The sequence below is a fragment of the Choloepus didactylus genome, chromosome 1 (assembly GCF_015220235.1).
Source record: "Choloepus didactylus isolate mChoDid1 chromosome 1, mChoDid1.pri, whole genome shotgun sequence".
Taxonomy (NCBI): Eukaryota; Metazoa; Chordata; class Mammalia; order Pilosa; family Megalonychidae; genus Choloepus; species Choloepus didactylus.
Window position 1 is genome coordinate 211,832,667 of NC_051307.1, and position 14,695 is coordinate 211,847,361.

At 43.0% G+C, this 14,695-nt stretch overlaps 1 protein-coding gene across 4 annotated transcripts in view; it reads left to right on the forward strand.

Annotated features, from left to right (window-relative positions):
* Positions 1-498: 498 nt before the first annotated feature.
* The window catches only part of ABHD6 (abhydrolase domain containing 6, acylglycerol lipase), a 58,467-nt gene continuing 44,270 nt past the window's right edge, over positions 499-14,695 (forward strand). The window contains exons 1-3 of one of the 4 annotated variants that reach the window (XM_037799027.1): positions 500-786; positions 10,383-10,561; positions 10,648-10,713. The gene's annotated coding sequence lies outside the window, so the exon portion shown is untranslated. Of the gene's footprint in view, positions 787-10,382; positions 10,562-10,647; positions 10,714-14,695 lie in introns of all 4 variants that reach the window. The other 3 variants (XM_037799035.1, XM_037799019.1, XM_037799042.1) reach the window with 3 other exon arrangements.

The window sequence follows — 14,695 nt, forward strand, 5'->3', positions numbered from 1 at the left end:
CAAGCCTTCTCCTTCCTGACCCTCCGTTTCTTCTTCTGGGAAAGGGCGCCGACCACACTCCCCACTTAAAAGAATCAAAAGAGACAATGGTGTAAGGTAAAGAGATTAGAATGTGTCGGTGGTGTTGTTTTGCTTGCCTGTGAGCCTGTGTCTCTCCCTGCCTCTTTCTCTCCGAGCCCTTTGGGGGCAGAGATCCTGTCTGAGTCCCTTTGGTGGGTGCAATGCCCAGCAGTCCCAGGCACATGGTAGGTGCTCAGTAAACGAAACGACCCGATGAATTCTGGCCTCGCACCGTGGAATTTTGGCTCCTTAGGTTCCAATCCTCCGCCCCGCCCCGCTGGGAGCTGCTCTGTCCTCCCGCGCTTGGCGCTGCGCCCCGAACACTGTAGGTGCTTGCGCTTGCAAACTTGGCTCTTGGATGTTTGGAAAGAGAGGAGCGGCCTGAAACAGGTCGGTGGTGTCGGGCTGTGCGGGATACTAACTTCATTCTTCAGGTTAACGCTGTAAGCCGCGGGCGCAGAGGAGCTGGGGGTTCTTGCCAGGGAGTCCGCAAGACTCAACGCGGCCGCCCGGAGCAGCGCAGGGGGCGGGCGCGGGCAGGGCCGGCTTTTCTGTCGGAGGACGCAGGCCCGCGCGCCGCGCCTTTAAAGCGCCGAGCCGAGCGGGTTGCAGGGGCTGAGAGCTGCGCCCGCACGAGAGCTGCCGCGCGACCAGAGCCCGGGGCTGGGGTCCGAGGGCGGGGATCGCGGACGGGCTGCGGGACCCAGACGGCTGAAGACCGGTCAGGTGAGCCTGCGCGGGGCGGGGAGGGGCGCAGCTAGGATGGGGAGATCCGGGGGCGCCCCCAGTGGCCCCGTGACCTCCCGCCTCCCCCCCACTACCCCAGTCCGGCTGTCCGGCTTCCGCTCAAGCGGTGGACAGGGTGAAGAAGGGTCGTGGACCTGCACATCCCCTTTCTACTCAGTTCCCTCGCTCTGGCATCAGCCCCTGCGCGTTCCCTTCGTGCCTGGATTAGATTTGTTTCCCGAATCCAGTTCCCCCATTTCTCAGGTCCTGGTGCCTGCCTTCCCCAAGCCCAGGGCCCGGGTGAGGATAGGTCGGGGACCTGCTCCCTCTTTTACTCCGTCCCTCGACCCGCGCGACCACCTGCCCTTATGCGCTCCTCCCACTGCCTGGATGGTTTGGGGTTCCTGCAACCTCCGGATCACCCCACTTTCTGGGGAAGGGCTGCAACTCTCCCTCCCAAACGACTTCACTGCCCGTGTCACTTCCTTCCCTCCCGCCCCAGCCATCAGCACCTCCAAGACCCTTCCCAGCCAATACCTGACCCCTGCAGCTTCAGCTCCCCCAGTCTGCCCCGATACCCTCGCCCTTGCGTCCGGCAACCTGCGAGTCGGGGATGCTGGACCAGCCAGCCTGACAGCCGGGTGTCAGCCGGGTGGCGGGCATCCCCCGCCTACGCTACTCCGGCTGCCTGGGAAATGCGGATTGCGTAACGCCGGCTGCAGCGCAGAGCATGTTCCAGTCTTCGCCCCTGAACCCGCAGACCGGTGGGAGAAGCCAAGTTGACAGAGGGAGGCAGGGAGGGAAGAGGAGGATGCCAGAGGGTCGAGAGGCTGTGCATCCAGGAAGTAGGTATTTTTAACCCTTTTCATGCGTGTGGCTAAGAGGATGTAACAGAGCGGGGTCCTACACCAGCCGGGACCAGGAGGCCAGCATTTTGTCTCAACCCTCTCCTGCTCAGAATCCCTAATGGCTGGTTCCTTCCGGCCTAGAGTTAAAAATAGTTTACTACTAATAATAGCTGACATAGAATAAGCAAGTACTGGGTGCCAGGCCCTTTGTAAGCACCTTTGGAAGATTACCTGCCTTACCAGTAGCCCCAGAGGAAGGGGCTACTGCTCTTCTCATTTCTCAGAGAGGAGTGTGAGGCTTTCAGAGGTGGTTTCTTCCCGGTATAATCAGTGAGTTTGACTGCAGAGTCCCCAGCCTGAACCACTAGACTTTTTTGTAACCCAATTGCAACTAATAGATTGTTATCAACAACATTTTTATAATACAGGAAAATAGAAATAAGAGAAATTAATAACCTCCATACGCAGCACCAGTTTATTGTTCTAAATTTAGGTTCTTGGACCAGCAGGGAGTCCTTGGTGCCCTCCTCAAGGAGACTGAGGTCTCGAGAGGAAAGGATGTAAAACAGGTGCTGTGATGGTTAGTTGGGTTCTTTCTGGGCTGCCTCTGCTGCCCCAAGCGGGGAAGCCAAGGCCTCTGGAGCCCCTGCCCCCACCCCACCCCTGCATCCTGACTACCCTTCCTGCTTCCCTTGCTGTAGCTGAGCACAGAGCATATGTTCCTCCCGTTGCTGCCTTTGCCAAGGCGCTTTCCTCCTCTGGGAATGCTCTCTCTGAAATCTGTGATGTCTGAATATTACCTCCCCCTTAGGGTCCAGGTCAGCTCCCCCTCCAGGAACACTCTCTGATTTCTTCTCAGCCTCCAACTGAAAGCTTTTCCTTTCTTCCCTGGGTTTGCGTTGCCTGGGTCCCTCTGCTTTCCACCCCCATGATGGTATTTGGGAAATTCTTCTTCAAGTATCTGTTTTGTCCTCTTAGGGGCAGTTGTGCTGACAGGACTACAAGTGCTCCCTGGGTCAATCCCCAGGACACAGAGAGTTGTCCTTGGGGAAAAGGAATGGTTTCTGAGATAAGAACAGGCCCAGATTTCCAAACCCTGCAATTGAACTTCAGCCTGAACACAGGGAGGATGCTTCAGCCCAGTACCTTATCCTGAATTACACGTTTGTTTTTGTTCCAAACCCAAAGGATTCCCACTAGGGAATTAGACTTGAGTCCAAATCTGACCTCTACTACTTGCTAGCTGTGTGGCTATGGGCAAGTTACCTAACTTCTCTGAGCCTTGGCTTCTGGCAATACTAAGTGCTTCAGAGAGCAGTGGTGAGACTTAGATAAAATAATGCACAGTGCCCAGGATGTGGTTAGCACTCAGTACCAGTTATTATTATGAAGAGTGAGTGATAGCTGATCACCAGTTTGAATTACTGGTGAAATATTAAATCCTTACTAAATGGCTCACATCGATTGTGCTTAGAGGTGGGCCAAGGGAATTCAGGTCAAGAAGAGATAAGCATTTTTTTTTTTTTAATGTTCAGAAAGACCTATGATGTGGGAACGCTGTACTTTCTGCATAATTTTTCTGTAAACCTAAAACTGCTGAAAAATAAAATCTATCAAAAAAAAAAAGAAAAAAAGAGACATGAGGCTTTCTTCAACTCCAAACCTGCCTTTGCCTTTGCACTAAGAAACAGAATTGCCTCTCTATTTTTCTAGTATTTAAAATGTACGCGCACTGAGTTCTTTAAGGAACCATAAAGCTATAATGAATGTACAAATATAGTTTGTGTGATCAGCAGTTATGAAACTTAATGACAGAACAAAAAACTTGTTAGAGGTGACCTTGATTTGCAGTTCATGTTGGTTCAGACTTTGAGGGCAGGAAGTTAGAATCAGAGATTATCTTTGGATTTAGAAGCAAGGAAAGCAAAGGTGAATATTTTATCCTAGAAGGCTAATTAAGCAACTAAGGGTGGAAATTGATTTTTTTATGCCATATTCTTTAGCAAACTCCTGGTTATTTTGGTGACTAGATCAACTAAGACAATGATGAGTGTTTAAAAAAGAAAAAGGGCAGGTATTTTCCCCTCAAAACTTGTTTGCAGTATGCTGGGAAACTAGTTCTGCATGTGGAAAAACATTTATTTTAAAATGTCTCCTAAATTGATTCTTTTTTTGGAATAAGTTAGGATCCCATTTGGTAATTGAAAGTGTGTTTAGTTTAGATATTATTTAAAATTTTAATGTGGTAACATATGACAAAAAATTTAATATTTTAACCACTTTTAAGCACACAATTCAGTGACATTAATTAATTTACAATATTGTGCTACCATTACTACCATCCATTACCAAAACTTTTTCATCTTCCTAAACAGAAACTGTGTACCAATTAAGCAGTCACTCCTCATTCCCCCTTTCTCCCAGTCCCTGGCAACCTATAATTTACTTTCTGTCTCTATGAATTTGCTTATTCTAGATATTTCATATAAATGGAATCATACGTAGTTATTACTTTACATCTGGCTCTCACTCAGCATCATATTTTCAAGGTTCATCTATTTTGTAGCATATATCAGCCCTTCATTCCTTTCTATAGCTGAATAATATTCCATCGCATGGATATACCACATTTTATTTTTCAATTCATCTGTTTAAGGACATTGGGTTGCTTTCACATTTTGGCAATTGTGAGAAGTAATGCTGCTATAAACATTAATGTGCAAGTATCCGTCTGAGTCCCTGCTTTCAATTCTTTTGGATATACCTAGGAGTGTAATTATTGGGTAGATTTTTTTTTAAGACATCAGTTTTTGTAAATTTCATGACACCATGGAATTTAGCAGGCTATAGGACTTTTTATTTCTGTGACCCTGTCGGGACATAGAACATTATTTGTGATGTTCAATATGGTAGCCACTAGCCACATTGGCTGTTGAGCACTTGAAATGTGGCTAATGTGACTGAGGAATTTAATTTTATTTAACTGTAATTTATATGAATTTAAATAGCCATGAGTAGCTAGTGGTTATCGTTTTGGACAGAGCCAACAGAGAACATTCCTGTCTTCAAGAAGTTATATGCGACAGTGCTGATTTAGATCAATAAGGCCAAGGCAAAACCTCTTGATGATGGGGTTAAGTTCCATTCTTTCTGCAAGTAATCTCTAGGCCAAGAAATAGAATGGCAGGGGATGTTTCCTTGTCAAGAAAGGAGCAGTTAGTCCTCTTAGCCTCGTTTTGGTTGCGTGGCTCACTGGCATTTAACACTGCCAGATTCAAAGGCTGGGGGAGAGGATGGAATCAAATAAAATGTCTCAGGGAGTGCTTTTCCACTAGGGAACTTTTTAAATATTCCAGCTGGGGCTCTGACCTAGGCAAACTGAATTTGAATCTCTGGGTGTGGAGCCCTGGAATAGGTATTTTTAAAAAGCTCCTGGGGGTAGGGAGTTGGGTTTGAGGTGGGGAGTTCTACTGTGCAGCTAGGGTTTAGAAAAACTGTCTTCAAGACTGCGAACTTACAAAAGAAAATCCTGAAGGACTGGAATAAAGTGTTTCAGGTTGGTTTAGTGAGTGGCTTGAAGTACTCCTCAATGATTTTCTGCAGTAATAAGTAGAGGGTTGGAGTTGAGTGGGTTCACTATCTGTAGAGTAGGTGTTCTCAACTGGGGGTAACCTTGTCCCCCAAGGGGAATCTAGCAATGTCTGAAGACGTTTTGGTTGGAGTGGTGCTATTGGCTTCCAGTGGATGGAAGTCAGGGGTGCTCCTAAACATCCTACTATGCACTAGGACAACTCTACAGAACAAGGGATTATCCAACCCCAAATGTCAATAGTGCCATGGCTGAGAAATCCTGATCTAGACATAATTTTTGCAACACTGAAGTCCTCTCTGACCTTGGATATGTTTGCCTCTTTAAAGAAGATCAAGATACTCTCTTGCACAGGAACCTCAGAAACATTTTTGATCATATTCCAGGCTTTCAGATTCCAGAAGCCATGTAGGACGTTGCTGCCATGTTTGGATGCATTTGGAGCTTTCTCATAGGATTCTGTGATGCTCTTAAGTGCACACAAGCAAACTGCTGATTCAAGGGAACAAGGAACATGTGGGAAGCTGTGAGCAGAGATTCTTACACTGCCACAGTGTGGGATCTTCTTTTCCTGTTAAGTAATTACCTAAAGTATCAGTAGCATTGGCTGAGAGGTGGTTCTCCAGAAGCTGTAGCTATTTGGCTGATGGCCTTGGGTGTTTGCCTTGTTATATACCCAGAATAGGATTCAAGCCTTGTATGTTATGCAATTTGGGAACTGAGCTATGGACTAGACCCTGAGAGTGTAAAGATGCAACAGAGACCTTGCCCACAGACCACTCAGGCACCTGAGCAGACCTGTGAGCAGGGGCAGTACAGGGTGGGGAGGTGTGGCAGGTCTCCCTAACTGCCTGGGAGGTCGGGCAAGAGCTTCTCAGCTGTGCTCAAGCAACAATTAGTATCTGTCAGTCACTGCTCTGAACAGTTTCCTTGCATCATCTCATTTTGTCCCCACCATGAAGTTCTAAGAGGTTAAATGACTTGCCCAAGGTCACACAGCTGGTCAGTGGCAGAGCTGGCATTTGAACCCAGGTTATCTAACTGCAATGTTGAACCCTCAGAGGGGCATCAATAGACAGGGGTAATATTTTAATAGCTAAGACTTGAAGATGAGAATCTTTTTCTGTGCTTATTGTCTGTTTGTATATCTTATTTGGAGAAATGTCTACTTAAGCTTAATAATTGGGTTTGTGTATCTTTTTGTTGTTGAGTTGTTTATGAAATTTGAGTATAGCTTCCCCAAATGTCCTTTTTCCTGATGCCAGTTTTCTTGGGTTACTGAGAAGTCCTCTGGAAGAAGAGAATCTGGCTGGAAAGAAAGTGGGGACCAGCTCGCAAAAGGCCTTGAATGCTGGATTTTGTGCTGGGAGCCAGAAATCTTGTCCTGTTCTAAACCTGCTGGCTGTTATAACAGGACTCACTTCTGTTTAACACCAGCTTTGTTTGCAGTTAGAAAACAGTGTAGACCAACTTAACCTCTTTTAGAAATGATAAAACCCTCTTTAAACCCCCTACTGTTGCTTTTACTTAGGAGTATGGGTTTGAACAATGGGAGAATGTTTTTGCGTGCTGAGGGTTTATTTTAGGTCCTCTGCTGTTGCACACCCAGATGGAAGGCTGCTTTCATTCCTTGCAGTCATGTGGAAAATAGTGACTTGTGTGATGCTCTTTTTAGCACCTTACCTTTGACAGGTGATGTCTACTGATGATAGCTTATGTGTTCACATTCACCCATGGAGAAGTGTTGGAATAAAAGCTTGTTCTGGGTTCTCCTAGAGCCTGAAGATTTTGGGGTACTTGGAGGTAGCAGGTCAAGTGGCTTTTGGGTCCTGTTTTATCCAGCAGAAGACTGGCTTGCATTTCTGCAGAGTTTTCTTGTTTTAAACATTTCAGACAAGCAGTTCTTTGTGACTATCAGCAAGGCCTACCTTTGGACCCAAGAGGCTGATGTGTTAAAGGAGCTGGGATAGGTCAGCGCATAAGTTTCATGTTTCACTGCTTTGCTTCTTTAGCATCATGACTTTAAAGGGATATGCTGCGGAATAAGCAAGCCACCTGCTTCCAACGATTGCTGGGCCACACTCACCACCCAATGTGCTTATCAGCCAATCTATGGTGCCAGGTTTCAAAGGGAGGAAGAGCTTTTATTGCAAAGCGAGGAGAACAGGAGACTGTGGGCCTCAGATTTGCCTTCCTGAATTGCGGTAATTCTGACAGTCTAACAGATTTCAAAGACAGGCAGGTTTAGGGCCATGAATATAATGGCTTAAGATGACAAATTTAGAAATAGTCTAATTATTGATCATGCAAAGATTGACTACATGCTTGGTCACGGAACATATGTGTGAAAATGGCAACCTTAATGTGATGATGGGTGTGATTTTTAATACTATAAGGAGAAAAATCACCTAAGGTTTAATCTATTGCATGTGTTAGGCAGGACAATTCTGGTTAGAACTTTGTCTAGTAAGATAGTCTAGGAATTGAGGTGGGTGAATTCTGAACTGTTCATTCATTAATAAACATTATGGGGCTGTCTATGTGATCACAAGAGTTCAAAGTTGTAAAACAAGATAAGTGGGTACAAGTGGGGCCAGTCATGAGTTATCGTGATCCTTCACAATTAGAAGGTAAAGATTATATAGTTACACAATAAAGCATTATCATCAGAGATCAAGGCATCTGGGGTTACATTTCAGTGAGTTTCAGTAGTTTTGGGTATTTGCTTTTGGCTCTTCTACTATATACTAGAAAGTAAGAAAGCATCTATATAATGATTCGGTAACTATAATCATTTAGTAACTCTTAGCTCTCGGTTACACAACTGAGCCCGTGATGGGTCTGTCTGCCTGTCCTGCCCCTGGAAGGTGTCACTCCTCCAGAGGGCAGCAGGATTTTCTGGCTGTCTGATTCTTCATGCACAGGACCAGCCTCGCTTGACCGCATTTCCTTGCCCACAGCACTGCCCCAAGTTACAGAGACAGGGAGGGGGCTGTAGGCTGGGCTGGTTCTTGGACAAGAATCTCATGGAGAACCCGTTCCTGGTGCTTTGGTGCCAAGTAAGTTGGCGAACTCTGTTATTAGGAGCTTGCTGAGAGCCACAGAGGAGATAAAACTTTATGGAATATCCTATAGTTCCGGAGTGGAGAATTCTTATCATCTTCTATCTTGGAGTGCTGAACTTTGACTCCTAATGACTGAGGTTCCTGCCAAACTGACTTTAACCTTTGGGTGGTCACATAGGGTGGAAGTCTATCAGTCTTTGAGTGACGTGTAAAGATGGAGGGATTTTTACCCTAACGATATGCAGTTGTTTTCCTTCCCCATTTGAGAAACAATTAAGATTTTGTTGCACTCTTTAATGGGTCTTTTAAACTATAGAATAGAGTCTAGCACTGTCTGGTAGAACTTTTTGTGATGATGAAAATGTTCTTTACACTTTTCAGAATGTTAGTCATTGGCTATTAAACACTTAAGCTAAGGGCAGCCAAGGAACTGGATTTTGAATTTTACTTACTTTAAATTAAAAAATAAACAGCCACATGTGGTTAGTGAGTACTGTATTTGACAGCACAGGATGGACCATATTATTTGAGGAGTTTTATATTGTATTTTTTAATTAAGTAGAAAACACTTTATGCATGTACATGGTAGCAATTCCCCCTTCCCTTCCCCAGGTCCCCACTTTCTCTTCCCAGTTCTGGCTATGATTACTAGTTTCTTGTGTATCTACCCAGGTCATTCCATAGATATATATGCACAACATATATATTTTCTCTCTCTCTCTTTTAACACAGGAGGTGTTATTCTATTCACTCTTTTCTGTTCTTTGCTTTTCTCAGTTAATAATATATGTTGGAGGTCATTCCTCATAGGAATTCATTCATTGTTGTAATGGCTTATATTTAATTTTATTTATATTTATTGGCTATACATAATATTCCTTTGGAAAGCTTATCATCATTTACTTAACAGGTTCCCCTGTTAAGTGGGTATTTAAGCTATTTCCAGCCTTTTGTCACTATAAATAATGCTGCAGTGAATAACTGTGCACAAACATATTTCACACATATTCAGGTTTAAATGGCAGGTTTAAACAGATACTTTCCTAGAAGTGAGATTGTTAGGTGAAGGCTATGTGCATTTTAGATTGTCACAGATCTTGCAAACTTGCCATCCAGAGAGTTTGTTGATGGGAATGTCAATTGGTCCATTGTATGAGAGCATCTGTTTCCTCATATTCTCACCAACACAATCTGTTATTAAACTTGTTGTTCTTTGCTGGTACAATAAATAAATAAGAGTTGGCATCACCTTTAATTTGCATTTAATTTTAGCTTGCATTTCTCTTATTATAAATGAAATTGAGAATCTTTTCTTATGTTTAAGAGTCATTTGTATTTTCTTTCCAGTGAATCATCTACTCAGGTCATTTGCTCATTTTTCTATTAGATAGTTGTTTTTTTTGTGGCTATTATTGTTCTTATTGATTTGTAGGAGCTATTTATATAGTAAGGAAATCAGTCTGTTGCCTCTGATGTATATTGGCAAATTTAGGATGTCTCTTTCCATACATAAATATTTTTATGTAATTGATTTATTAATCTTTTTTTATGGCCTCTGGCTTTTATATCATCCTCAGAAAAGTCTTCTCCACAGATATTTTTAAACAGATTTCTCATGTTTTCTTCTAGAACTTTCTTTTTTTTTTTTTTTTTTTTAAGGTTTACCTTTTTGACCCATCTGAAATAATTCAGGGGTTTTGTGGATTTAATTTCCTTTGCCCATATCCGTTTTCTCTGGCTTCGGCGTCTTTGCCAGTACTCTCCACTTCCACCCAGTTTTTTTTTTTTTTTTTTTTTTTTTTGAGCAGTATGATCCCCTGGTTGCCAGTCATTGTAGTAACAGTGATGTCTTCAGTTGCCCATTGGTTGCTACCTTCATCCAATTCCTCTCCAAATATAACTTTTAGGTAAACCCTAATTCCAGATGGAAAAGGAGAGTTTTGTTATCTTTATTTGAGGTTCTTAGATAAGTTTTTAGTCCCCAGAACTACCTTTTCCCTGAGAATGCCTGTCCTCCACCATTATTGCATTTCTCACCCAGGAAACTTGTGGGTATCATGCAGCCACATCCCATAATTTGTCTTTTCTCCACAGATTTCTTCTTTGACCTCCTTCAAGCCTAAGCCTGGGTCATTATCTGAAATGCCCTGCCCTTTGTGCACATTGAAATCGCCAGTGCAGATTGCTTAATTGGGGGAGGTGACCTGAACAAGAGGCGGGCTATAAAGCCATGGGATTTTTGTATTTTGCCTGGGAGATACACCTCCATTGAAGTAAGCAATTTGACCAGCTGTTAGCACTTCATTCGTATTCCCTAATATGATTTAATGCTTTGCCATTTTATTTCTTGTGACTCTAGAATCTCATTCTCAGCTTCTGCCAGAGCCTGTAGCAACTGGGAGAAAAAGACTGTGCTCTTTGAAAAGTGAGTATTGATTTTTAACATTATAGATTACCAAAAACAAAAAAGCAGACCTTAATGAGACAGGGGTGGCCTCTGCTTGCTCCCTCTGAAGGCCAACCTGGTGGGGGGTGGTTTCTGTGATACAGCTCTGGTGGGAGGGTATTTGGCATCTGAGGATTTTAAAAAACTCAGATACACACCACAACAACCCCCTACAGACAGTCCTCGAAGGTCATGCCAGAGCAGGGCTCTGAGTTTGAAGGGAGCCTGGTAGACATGGGACCAAGATGCTTTCCTGGAGAGTGTGACACCTGAAATGGGCATGTGAGTGTTCCACATGAAGGAACAGCATGAGGCCCTGGGGGGCTTTTGTGGGGAACAGGAAATCGGTTGTTTTGGATGCAGGTGGAAATGTGGGAGTCAGGACTGGAATGTTGAATTGGGACCATATGGGGTTTTTGAAGTTCACATTTCATTTGGTGGACACCGCACCAGAGCAGCCTAATCCGTGGTGTTAACTGAGAGGATTCCTCTGGCAGCTGATGGAAAAAGGACTGAATGGGATGGGAAAGAAATGGGGGAAAGAAAAAACTGAGATCCTGGACCCATTGTGGTGGCTGAGGGAGCCATGGTTTGACTCACACATGGTCCCACACCTAGTGGGAATTTTTATTCCCACCTGATAGTCCTAGTAAATGCTGACCCCAACTGGCCTAAGGGATTGGTTGTAAGAGGCTTTTGGGGTATAACCCCCTGGAGCAGTGTTGTTCCCTAACACATTCCGTGATGATCGAATTGTTTTCTAGCTGTGCTGTCTCTTTGCCACATGTGACTTTTGAGCACTTGAAATGTGGCTGGTGTGACTGAGGAACTGATTTTTTTATTTTATTTTATGTTAATTAAATTTATTTTTATTTATTATTTTTTTAATCTTCATTTTATTGAGATATATTCACATACCACGCAGTCATACAAAACCAATTGTACATTCGATTGTTCACAGTACCATTATATAGTTGTACATTCATCACCTAAATCAATCCCTGACACCTTCATTAGCACACACACAAAAATAACAAGAATAATAATTAAAGTGAAAAAGAACAATTAAAGTGAAAAAGAACACTGGGTACCTTTGTCTGTTTGTTTGTTTCCTTCCCCTATTTTTCTACTCATCCATCCATAAACTAGACAAAGTGGAGTGTGGTCCTTATGGCTTTCCCAATCCCATTGTCACCCCTCATAAGCTACATTTTTATACAATTGTCTTCAAGATTCATGGGTTCTGGGTTGTAGTTTGATAGTTTCAGGTATCCACCACCAGCTACCCCAATTCTTTAGAACCTAAAAAGGGTTGTCTAAATTGTGCGTAAGAGTGCCCACCAGAGTGACTTCTCGGCTCCTTTTGGAATCTCTCTGCCACTGAAGCTTATTTCATTTCCTTTCACATCCCCCTTTTGGTCAAGAAGATGTTCTCCGTCCCACGATGCCGGGTCTACATTCCTCCCCAGGAGTCATATTCCACGTTGCCAGGGAGATTCACTCCCCTGGGTGTCTGATCCCACGTAGGGGGGAGGGCAGTGATTTCACCTTTCAAGTTGGCTTAGCCAGAGAGAGAGGGCCACATCTGAGCAACAAAGAGGCATTCGGGAGGAGGCTCTTAGGCACAAATATAGGGAGGCCTAGCCTCTCCTTTACAGCAACCGTCTTCCCAAAGGTAAAACCTATGGTAGAGGGCCCAACCCATCAAACCACCAGTCCCCTATGTCTGTGGTCATGTTAGCAGCCATAGAGGTGGAGTAGGCCAATACCCCTGCATTCTCCACAGGCTCCTCAAGGGGGCACTACATATTTTTTTCCCTTTTTTTTTTCCCCTTTTTTTTTCTTTTTTAAATCAACTGTATGAAAAAAAAAATACACTAACAAGGGAGTAAGAAAAAGTCAACTAACCTAAGATAACTGCTTAACTTCCAACCCGTTCCTACTTTACCCCAAGAAAGTTAGCTAATATAACAACATTTTTGTGAACTTGTTCCTGCTATATCCATCAGAAATTAACAGACCATAGTCATTCCTGGGCATCCCCAGAACGTTAAATAGCTTATCTGTTCTTCTTGGATTATTGTTCCCCCTTCCTTAATTGCTCTCTATCACTAGTTCCCCTGCATTCTACATTATAAACCATTTGCTTTACATTTTTCAAAGTTCACATTAGTGGTAGCATATAATATTTCTCTTTTAGTGCCTGGCTTATTTCGCTCAGCACTATGTCTTCAAGGTTCATCCATGTTGTCATATGTTTCACGAGATCGTTCCTTCTTACTGCCGTGTAGTATTCCATCTTGTGTATATACCACATTTTATTTATCCCCTCATCTGTTGAAGGACATTTGGGTTGTTTCCATCTCTTGGCAATTGTGAATAATGCTGCTATGAACATTGGCGTGCAGATATCTGTTCGTGTCACTGCTTTCCGATCTTCCGGGTATATACCGAGAAGTGCAGTCGCTGGATCGAATGGTAACTCTATATCTAGTTTTCTAAGGAACTGCCAGACTGACTTCCAGAGTGGCTGAACCATTATACAGTCCCACCAACAATGAATGAGAGTTCCAATTTCTCCACATCCCCTCCAGCATTTGTAGTTTCCTGTTTGTTTAATGGCAGCCACTCTAATCGGTGTTAGATGGTATCTCATTGTGGTCTTAATTTGCATCTCTCTAATAGCTAGTGAAGCTGAACGTTTTTTCATGTGTTTCTTGGCCATTTGTATTTCCTCTTCCGAGAACCGTCTTTTCATATCTTTTGCCCATTTTATAATTGGGCTGTCTGTACTATTGTCATTGAGTTGTAGGATTTCTTTATATATGCAAGATATCAGTCTTTTGTCAGATACATGGTTTCCAAAAATTTTTTCCCATTGAGTTGGCTGCCTCTTTACCTTTTTGAGAAATTCCTTTGAGGTGCAGAAACTTCTAAGCTTGAGGAGTTCCCATTTATCTATTTTTTCTTTTGTTGCTTGTGCTTTGGGTGTAAAGTCTAGGAAGTGGCCTCCTAATACAAGGTCTTGAAGATGTTTTCCTACATTATCTTCTAGGAGTTTTATGGTACTTTCTTTTATATTGAGATCTTTCGTCCATTTTGAGTTAATTTTTGTGTAGGGTGTGAGGTAGGGTCCTCTTTCATTCTTTTGGATATGGATATCCAACTCTCCCAGCCCCATTTGTTGAAAAGACCATTATGACTCACTTCAGTGACTTTGGGGGCCTTATCAAAGATCAGTCGGCCATAGATCTGAGGGTCTATCTCTGAATTCTCAATTCGATTCCATTGATCTATATGTCTATCTTTGTGCAGGTACCATGCTGTTTTGACAACTGTGGCTTTATAATAAGCTTCAAAGTCAGGGAGTGTAAGTCCTCCCACTTTGTTTTTCTTTTTTAGAGCGTCTTTAGCAATTCGAGGCATCTTCCCTTTCCAAATAAATTTGATAACTAGCTTTTCCAAGTCTGCAAAGTAGGTTGTTGGAATTTTGATTGGGATTGCATTGAATCTGTAGATGAGTTTGGGTAGAATTGACGTCTTAATGACATTTAGCCTTCCTATCCATGAACATGGAATATTTTTCCATCTTTTAAGGTCCCCTTCTATTTCTTTTAGTAGAGTTATGTAGTTTTCTTTTTTTTTTTTTTTTTTTTTTTTTTTGGATTCACTTTTTATTTATTTTTTTTTTATAATCATTTTATTGAGATATATTCACATACCACGCAGTCATACAAAACAAATTGTGCTTTCGATTGTTTACAGTACCATTACATAGTTGTACATTCATCACCTAAATCAATCCCTGACACCTTCATTAGCACACACACAAAAATAACAAGAATAATAATTAGAGTGAAAAAGAGCAATTGAAGTAAAAAAGAACACTAGGTACCTTTGTCTGTTTGTTTGCTTCCCCTACTTTTCTACACATCCATCCATAAAGTAGACAAAGTGGAGT